We start from the raw sequence: 8,486 nt of genomic DNA, 5'->3' as shown, positions 1-8,486 counted from the left end.
TTATTCAGCTCTTAAAAATAAGTTAAAGCAAACTAGACACATGTTTTATTTTGTTTTCAATTTTACTAGATCACACATTATTACTATAACTATATATATTTATTATAAAGATAACTTTTTATTTTATTTCATTCATCATTTTTTAACTATTTAAAAGAAACTAAAAACTAAAACAAAAGGGAAAGAATACATACCTAGATACACGGAGTGCTTCTCCCCAAGCTAGCTCTTTCGGTGAGGGTTCAGTGTTGTAAGTGCTTCAAACCGGACTTCTCCTTGTGAAGTACATTGATCAAATACCTTGGTTTGCTCTGAAGATGAGAATTCTTGTGATGGCGCATCTAATGGTGACGCCACCGTATTCCGCCAAACCTGTCTTAGTTTTGAGTTTTTATTTTGGTTTGATAGGTTTAGGACCTCCACTTGTAGAAATTGAGGAGTCGACTATCTTTCCCTTACACTTTGCTTGAAGTGTGTCCTGCTATAAAACAAGGTAGAGATCAAGTGCATGTGCTCTATTGGTGGGGAAACACCAACATAACCACAACTTTACTTATTCTTCTCTAAACTTAGGCACATTGAACAAGATGAAGTTGATGTTATGTGCTTTGTTCAATTATAACATAGGCGGTAAGATCAGAAGGTTGAGCATAAATGTAGCATTTAAGTTCATTTGGTAGAAAAGATTGAGTTGCTTAACCCATGGAAGGATTGTCTATCTGTGCCTAATGTATCAATCTTTACATGATTATGACTATCAGCTTCCCGAGATATGATGTGCATTTTTAGCTCATTTGGTTAAGACTATGAGATCAAGGAAGTGGCGCTAGGAACAAGCTTGAAGAATAAACATGTTGAGTTAATCAGGTGGGATCAAGTAAATTGTAACTCAAACATATTTTGTTTCTTATTTATGTGCCTACAATTATCAAGGAAAAGCTTTTTAAATAATGACCATTCACCTTTGGATGTTACCTTTTTCATTGGAGCATGATGCCACTGTATGACGAAGGGTAGATGACTTGTGATTGTCCTTCCCATTTTGCTTGAAGTTTTCCTTGTTTGGCTACCCTTGTAGCTTGAGCTGTTCATGAGCTTCTTTTCTCCTAGATTGCACCCTCTTTCTCATCCTTTTGTCATGCCATCTTTCTATTCTTTGATTTTTTTTAACACCTTGTTAGACCTTTTTCCTCACTCATTGTTTTATGCTAGCAAAGGATTAGTTGACAACACATACCCAAAGGAATATACAATTTTGAAACATGGGTTGTTTATCCAGGATTTTGTAGTTTTCATATATGCTAATGAGAAGATGGTTTTAGGATTACTTTACCATAGATTTTGTTTATCATGTTCTAAGCATGGCTCAAGGCAAAGGTAACTTGTAGCTAAAGAGAAAGTGAATGAATTTTGATACTTATAGTTCTTCCATCCATGATGAATGAGTTGTCTTCTTTGTGCAATGTTATTGGAGTTCATCATGTGCCTTGCTTCATCTCCGATTTGAATTCATCTTGTGACTTACCCAAATTGAATTGAGAGTTTTCTGCAGGGGTTAGTCCAACAAAATATCCAGTATCTGCTAAAGCAATTTTTAGTTCAATAACCAAACTAGACTCCATGTCTAATTTGATTAAAGAAGGCATTTTAACCTAAACACCTCGCTTAATTTTAAATTCCTTTGAAAGTATGTCAAGTACTTCCAAACCAAAACTTACTATGGTAGACAAAGGTAACATGAAAGCACTATAGAGATTTACTCAAACGGAGATGAAAAACATGATTGTTATTGAGGAAATTGAGTATGGCTTAAAGGTAGAGACAACCAAAATTAGTAACATGGCATAAGATTTTTTCAGAGAAGCAAACACGATTGTTATTGAGCAAATTGAGCATGGCTTAAAGGAATATGTTCATAATTATATTTCTCCCAAAAGTGCTTGATTAGGACAAAAGCTTGTCCTTGGGAATCCTTCTAATTGCGCTCAAGGTTGTTAAGTCATTTCCCTTCCAACACCAACCTTTATGTACCTATATCAAGATTCTCACAATGAGATTTGTAATATTTATGACAAACATATGCATCTACAACCACCCTTTTGAAGTCTTTATGAATAGGAAGGACGAGGGGGTTGAAGATCTCGTGTGTGGCAATGTTGGAGAGACTAATTAATTTAGGAGATTTCTCATGTGAGCATGGATTTGATGAGGTTTTTATGAAATAACATCCATGCTCATCGATGTCATCTTCCTTTTCAAGCTCCAAGGGTGTTTCTTCATGAATGTCTATGGGCGAAAACATTATCTCCATCATTCCCTACCTTTGACATTCATTGGACATTTTATTGTCCAAGATTTCCCATGGATTGGTGGCTCTCGAGTTGATCTCATCTACGGCCTCCTCCAAACTTGGATGAGTCATGTTTGTAAAAGAGATTGATTTAAGCTCACTGTTTGAATCTAGACTGGATTTGGATTCTACCCATAAGGCTTCGTCCTTGTACCTCCATTCTTTAGCAAAGATATATAAGTTCTTAATACATTCCAGCCATTATCGTTGCTCTTCTTGGTCATCCATGTGGTCTTCACGATTCCTATGATTTGGTTCTCTTAATGAATTTCTAGGGTCATCATGAGACTTAGGAGAAAGAGCATAAGAGGGATCATCGGGGTCAAGGATGGGTTGAGAGATGGCTTCAAATAAGACATCTAATGTGGGTATAGAAGGGGAGAGGATATGAGTGGCTTCTAAATGGCTAGGCTCTCCTTCTATGGCATCACTAGACATGCCATCCTTTAATTCTTCCTAATGTCCCACATGGGAATAAGGACGCTTTCTAAGTGATCCCTTCTTAAGGGGATTTGAATTATATTTGCTTGAAGGTCACTTATGAGAATTTAATACTCTCCCAAAATAAGCACCAAAGAGGTCATCCTTAATCTCAACAGGGATTTCCAAAGGTGGAATTCCTTCTTCTTTTAGGGGGTTTTTGGGTATTGGTGGTTTGGGATTGATAGCTACATCTTGGGATCAGAGTGGTTGTGATTTGGCTATCAAAACTTCCTCTTCTTGTTTCGGAGAGGATTCCTTCTCTTCTTCGAGGAGTTCATAATGAATGCTAGTGCAGGGAGTCTTTTCACTATTTCTATCAAGCATAGCCCTTGCTTTCACTAGCAAATAAATGAAGGAAAGCTCCTCTAGACGCTGCATCAAGGGATTTCCTAGAATCCTTGCTAAGACCCATGTAAAAATGTTGAAGAAGTATAGGGTCTAAAATGGCAAGGTCCGGGCCAGTGATGATGAGTTCATTAAAATGATCCCATGATGTACCAAGAGATTCTTCTTCTAGTTGTCTAAAATTTAGAACCACTTTTCGAAGGTTGACTACCTTAGAGATGGGAAAGAAGCATAAACAAAATTTAGAGCATAATGTTTCCCAATCTCCTTGCATACATGCTATGGTTAGACTGTACCATTGTTTAGCTCTTCTCATCAAAGAGAACAGAAACAACTTCCATCTTAAGGTTTTGTCAGACATGCCAGTGATACGCAAGCATGCATAGGTCTATTCAAACTCCCATAGGTGTGAGTATGGGTTTTCATCGCCTACTTCTGAGAAGGATTTATCCCGAATTAGTTTTATAAAATACAGGCGCAGATCACAACCAGGTGTTATGATAGGCTCTAAAGATTCTGGTGGTTTTAGGCTTGCGCTTGTGGGTTTAGCATATTGATAGATAGGAGTGGAATCCATGCTAAAAGAAAAGTAGAACAGAAGAAAGAATAAAAGATAAAAGGTTAAGCTACTCTTGTAGTTAATTTGGCAACCGTTTCTCCGGCAACGGTGCCAGAACACTTGTTGGTATATTTTAACACACATAGATAAATCCGCAAGCGCACGGATACTGTTGTAGCTTTCACCTAGAAGTACTCCAAGTATCGTATCCATAGGGAAATGTGTGAGACTAACTACGGTCTAACTTAACTAAGGGTAGCAATAAGGTTAGGATAAATAGGAGCGTAGAGAGGAAAACTAAGGTTCTATAATTCTGACTTGGGTAAGTTATGTCTTCTACTATTCAACCGGGGACATTACTAGGGAAAGACACCAGCAGATGATGCTTTCCTTCGCAACCACGTCCTATGTGCCCTTACAAACGGGAGGTGGACTACAGAGGATTCAACAAAGCTATAAGAGTCACCCTCGTGAGCTACCACCAATCCGTAATGCTGGATGCATCCACAAGTAACTAGAGTCTAAGCACCACGCTTACACTATAATTACTACTTTACTCTTCTTGGATAAAGAATAAAGCACTCAAACGAGTTGTGAACCTGATGAATAATATAAACAAGAAGCTTACTTAAATCAGAAGTTGATTACCAGTGAAATCTCAGAGGCAAGCTCAGATAGAACTTGGATCCGCCAATGTACAAGCCATAGAGAGAGCATTGATAGGCTGACTCCTCCTCCAAACTCTTCCCTCACTCTCTATCTCACTATTTCTATTTATAAGACTAGATCCTATGGAGTACTAATCTTCTCTTAATAGCTGGCTCTAATCCTAACGAGGAGAATATGAATTAGGGTTTTAGGATGGCTCTAGGGATGGGGGTAGGGGCTAGTATATATAGGTCGAAGCATCAATTCTGGACCCTCGGATCAAACCGACTTGAAAGAATGATGTAGATGCAATCTAGGAGGCGGTGGAGAACTGATATTTTAAGGAGGGGTGTTGGTATTTATTAACTTGTCACTTGTTTTAATAGCCACCTATTAATTACCTACATCTCCTAACATTACTTTACCAGGTTGTCATCCCTAGTGAGGGTGCTAGAAATGCTTGTTGGTGTTGCTTAGCATCACTACTAGAATGATACTAAGTAGTTCTTTATCATCTTATGTGACTAGAAATAATATATAGATCTGAATGAAAAAGGATTTGCAAGCGCACAGATAATATACCATTGTAGCACTTCACCTAAGAGTATTCCCGGTATCGTTATTTATATTTTTACCACAGGGATGGTCTAGCATGGACACATATTGATAACTTATACTATTGATGGAGAAGTAAACCATAACCAATATTATACTCATAACAGGGGTAAGTCATAGGATAAGATATATATATATATATATATAATAAGTATTGATCAATGATAATGATAAATCACTTAGAGTACTCGTTTCAGTGGCATTAGCATGGTCAGGTAGAATATTAGAGGAATAATTCCTAAGTCATTCTTAATTACAAGTCAAAGCATACATCATACATTGATTAGTGCAATTACACCTAGTAATCAAGGCTAAGATCATCTTCATATCTACACATAAGGGATATTACTAGGGAAGAGTAAGAACAGAGCTTATCTTCCTTCGTAATTAGCTCCTACATGCTACCTACATTGGGGAGTGGACTACAAAAGATTCAATGGGAGTGTCACATCTACGATCTACCACATGACTCAGAATATAGGGTGTCTTCATAGGTAAACAATGTATAATCACCATGCTTACACAATGGCAACCACCCACCCATGGTACCTTAGAGTGAGCGCTATATGAACTTATGCATGAGCATGATGATAATTGAAACATTCCATGATTTCCTCAAAGGGAAATCCATAGATTTAATCATAATGTGATAGTCCAGGAAGTTCAAGCTGCCACATTATCATTATTCAGTTGATACCGTAGTTCATACATCGCATAATTACAAGTTTACAAGTAATACAACACTTGGTGACACACCTAAGTACATCGTATACTAGCAGAAATGCACATAGATCAACATTAGAGTGGATGTAGCACGTTAATGGGTGAAGGCTCCTCCTTCATGGGCGATCATTAGAGTTAGCGTAGAATGTCAGCGGGCATAGACTTCATATCCTCAACCAAAGTTGAGCATAGGAACGAGACCACCTAATCCTTCCAATCTCCATTGTCACCATCATAGATGACATCCAAACCAGCCAAATAACTTTTAGTATGATTTGTACTAGCTACTGGCTCCCACCCTATGCTTTGTGTATGCTTTGTGGTAAGTGGAATGCAAGGGTAGAGCAAAAGGCCTATTTATGGTTGTAGTTTTCATATGCAAGTTCATCAATATTTTATAATAGTTCATCAAGTTTTATACCATCTCATCCACACATTCACCCATCCAATCACACACATCTCACCACACTATCACTCTCTAGGCAACAAGGATGACTCCCTCTCATGCCTTGCCTCAATAGACAAAGCCAGAAACCAACACCAAACCCAGGGGGAGAAGAAGAAAGGACTCATCTCTCTAATCAAGGGAAGCATAGGTCATAGGAATGTCCATATCCATGGACACTTCTATACATAATTGTTGTGGATTTCCAAGCAACAGGTTGCAGCGGGTGCAGTCACAAAAAGAGTAATAGATATTGTCCAGCACATTACAATCACATAGTATCGGACTTTCTCGCGTGCGCATTTGGAAAAGAGTAGTGCGCACTATGCCAATGATTAATATTTATACAATGCCTAATGCATGTGAAAGCATTTAGTCATACCTATCGGTTGCGTCAGATAGTCTGGGAACACTACATCATGTTGGAATTCCCTAGCGTGAGGGAACTCTAGTGGTAGGTTGTGCAAGAACTATACTAGTTGTTCCTGCTGTGAGAACCTAGTGGGAGTCCATGTCTCCTTCAACCATTTCATAATGGTGTCGACCACCAGTTCAATCAGTAGCCTGATATATGGCGAGGAGGTAGACTCGTCATCCAAGAGTATGTACTTGAGCTTGCTCATCGCCTCCATCTTCCTATTCAGCTGCTACAACAAATCATACCACGTCAACTGCTTGAACATCACCTGCATGATATGAACCAACATCTTGCGCACTATGTTCGGTAGGTAGATCTCCTTGTAATAGGAGGGATAATCAGTCAGCAACTTCATGAACTCATTGATAACCATATCCAAGATGACCTCAGTGTGGCTCTCCTATAGGCTTGGGGGTTTCATGAACTCATCATCATGAGGACTCAAATTGCTTGCGCCCTTGTCATCAGACAAGGTTGATTTGTTGGAGGGATTATTGGCTATAGGGATGATGTATGAGGCGTCAGTGCGATCAGTGCCGAGACCTGAGTACTTGTGGCATAGTCACACCTAGATGAGGTTGGTGTCCCCTTGGTGGTGTAGTCCAAGGCCATGGCCAGCACTATAGCCCATGCATTCGATTATCCGGTGAACCGCTAAGTTGTTCACAGCAGTCGTCTTCGGTACCGTCGGACAAGGCGATGCTCGATGCACATCCCGCAGAGCAGAATGGCTAGACCACGATGCCAGGCCCCTAAAGAAAAATAGCATGGGTTAGCTATAATCGATGATAGCAATGGGCATGGCATCCTCATCGGCAACCACAGCGCCATCAGCATAGACAACCATGGTGCTAGGGACAACGCCAATGTTGTGCTCTGCTGGAGCTGTATGCTAGATGTTGCCACCGGTGGGCTCATCGGAGGCCATTGGAAGTAGCGACAGTCATGTGGATGGATGTCACAATAAAGTGGGAGGCGAAAGAAGTTGTTCACTACTAACTTTTTACAATTAAGTATGGGAATGTGTTGGGGCAGTTCCAAACACTAGATGGAGGATTATCAGTAACTACTGCATCAATGCGGTTGAATTGAGATTGGGCTGCGTCTCCTCGGGGGCATCGCATCGCCATGGGCATCGCAACCATCAAAGTTTGCCCTTTCTAATTAGAGGACGTGGGTGTATAGCTGTTAAGATTTTTGGGACCCTAAGATAGTCCGACCCTATGAAATATAGATGCTCTAGATCACTACGAGTTGATGAACAATGAAATACAGTGCTAGCAACTATCAGGGGCTATCCAACTAGCTCATAGAACCCAACTATGAGGGGCTAATAACACAACTAATTGGCTATAGAACCAAATAATTAGTTTAGGATACAAATAGGTATGGACTAATAACACAACTAATTGGCTAATTTTTAGTTCTCTTTTTTTAGCCATGGCTAACTAGTCATAGTTCATCCAAATAGGGCCTAAGATAGTCTAATACTAGGAAATCTTGATAGTCCGGATAATAGTTTTGATGAAACAACAAAATATAGATCGTGTCAACTTTTGCGCCGAGTTCACCGCAACCATCCACCGTTCATCTTGCGCACCTCCACCTTGAACTTAGCTTCATCATCCTCCTGCTCCTCCCATTCCTTGTCCTCATCATCGCTATAGGTGGCTTCGTGGATTATGCTGAAGAAGTAGGTGTCGCTGTTGACAGTCATCAACATCAATCATAAACCATCAACATAACTTATATAAATGTATAAAAAGGATCACCAACATAGGTTTAGGGGTTTAAACTGACAAGTTCCATGAGTTTTGGTGAATCTATGTTTGTAGGATGATTTATCCAGAAAACCATCAAGGGGAACCTATTCATCAAAGTAAATCATGTTTATCTACAG

The sequence above is a fragment of the Miscanthus floridulus genome, chromosome 6 (assembly GCF_019320115.1).
Source record: "Miscanthus floridulus cultivar M001 chromosome 6, ASM1932011v1, whole genome shotgun sequence".
NCBI lineage: Eukaryota > Viridiplantae > Streptophyta > Magnoliopsida > Poales > Poaceae > Miscanthus > Miscanthus floridulus.
Note: the sequence above shows the minus strand (reverse complement) of the source record.